The sequence below is a fragment of the Oryzias melastigma genome, linkage group LG21 (genome assembly GCF_002922805.2).
Source record: "Oryzias melastigma strain HK-1 linkage group LG21, ASM292280v2, whole genome shotgun sequence".
NCBI lineage: Eukaryota > Metazoa > Chordata > Actinopteri > Beloniformes > Adrianichthyidae > Oryzias > Oryzias melastigma.
Genome location: NC_050532.1, coordinates 6,699,942 through 6,701,443, shown reverse-complemented (window position 1 = coordinate 6,701,443; position 1,502 = coordinate 6,699,942). Strand labels below are relative to the sequence as shown.

At 45.3% G+C, this 1,502-nt stretch overlaps 1 protein-coding gene and 1 long non-coding RNA gene across 2 annotated transcripts in view; both read left to right on the top strand.

Moving 5' to 3' along the window:
* The window catches only part of LOC118597926, a 12,876-nt gene extending 12,072 nt beyond the window's left edge, over positions 1 to 804 (top strand). Inside the window, exon 4 of the long non-coding RNA XR_004946946.1 lies at positions 795 to 804. This is a non-coding gene — a long non-coding RNA (uncharacterized LOC118597926). The remainder of the gene's footprint in view (positions 1 to 794) is intronic.
* LOC112155533 (C-type lectin domain family 17, member A) overlaps positions 1 to 1,502 on the top strand; it is a gene marked incomplete in the record, with an annotated part of 52,953 nt that overhangs the window by 24,418 nt on the left and 27,033 nt on the right.

Below are 1,502 nucleotides of genomic sequence, written 5' to 3'. Positions count from 1 at the left end.
CATACATTAAATCCAATGTCTTCTTCTCCCTGGTCAGGCATTTTACGTACTGAATATGGGAAGGGAGAGTGGCAGATAAGGAAGCGTGGTTAATGTCCCAGGTGATGAGCAGGAGGGACTGCGGGTAACGGGTCTGCATCCGGGTCACCGCGCCGTGGAGCAGCTCACACGCAGTTGCAGCTTCAGCAGAGGGAGGGATGTACACAATATAAGGTGTGAAAACTCCCTCAGGAGATAGTACGGCCGCATGACCACAGCGAGTAGCTCGATGTTTGCAGAGCAGAGCTGTTCTTTAGTGTAGAACAGAGCCGGATCTCTACACCAGGGAAAATGTGTGTGTTTTAAAGTATGTTACCTGCTGGTCTAACAGTTTTTGCTGGGGGCTCAGAATGTGTTTGGTGGGACCAAATATTTGGAGTCTACACCCCTACTGACATGCTAAAATGGAACACAGTCTAAAAGAGACCCATGTTCCATTTTACCTGCACTTACGTCTGTGTGAAGCATTTAGAATTACTTTCATGAATTAAAAAAAAATCAGAAATTAGGATGTCTTGCATTGTCCCAAGAGAGAAGCTAAATTGCTGGAAGTCCAATCCATCTGTCAGTCTCACACACCTATATCCCTCATTTGTGAACAAGACAAGATACTTAAATTCTTCCACTTGGGACAGGAGAACTCCAGCCAGAAAGGGGAAACTACCTTTCTTCGGTCAGGTCTTAGACTTAGACTTTGACTCAACAACGACCCACGCCGCAACTCGCAACTGTCAGCATCCTCTGGTGTCTCACAGGCCAGCCAGGCATGATAGGACTCTTTCTTCATTAAATTTTACTGATAAATTGGGTTTTTTTTAAGTTTTAGATGAAATCCTATTTGAACACAAATGTATTTAAATATATCGTCTCATAATAGAGGATCTGAATAAAATAATTTATGATCATAACTTCATTCAATTCAAGAGCAGATAAAAATGAATGCTTGATAATTCTCAGACTAATGACGCAGCTACTGAGATGAGCGTGCCAAAGTCTGAGGTGGGGAATAAAGTGACCAGAGCAGGCGGATGTGCAAAAGTCGCATATGAATGTGCAAGTATCAGAGGTTATGGTTGGAAGTTAGCATTTAGCGCAGCCACAGCTTTTGGGAAGAAGCTGTCACTCAGTCTGTTTGTCCTGGCTGGTACCGCCCTGTACCGTCTGCCAGAGGGAAGCAGTTGAAGAGGTGATAACTGGGGTGGGTGTGGTCCTTCTTGATGTTCCTGGCTCTGGTGAAGCAGCGAGAGGTGTAGATGGAGGCCATCGTGGGGAGAGAGCAACCGATGATTTTCTGGGCTGTGTTTATCACCTTCTGCAGTCTCTTCCTGTCAGCCACCGTGCAGCTGGAGTGCCAAACTGACACAACGTAAGCCAGCAGCCTCTCAATGGTGGAGGGATAAACTTCAAACTTTATTCATTTACACAGCTCCTTTCCTTCAGAAGAAGCTCAAAGCGCTTATCAT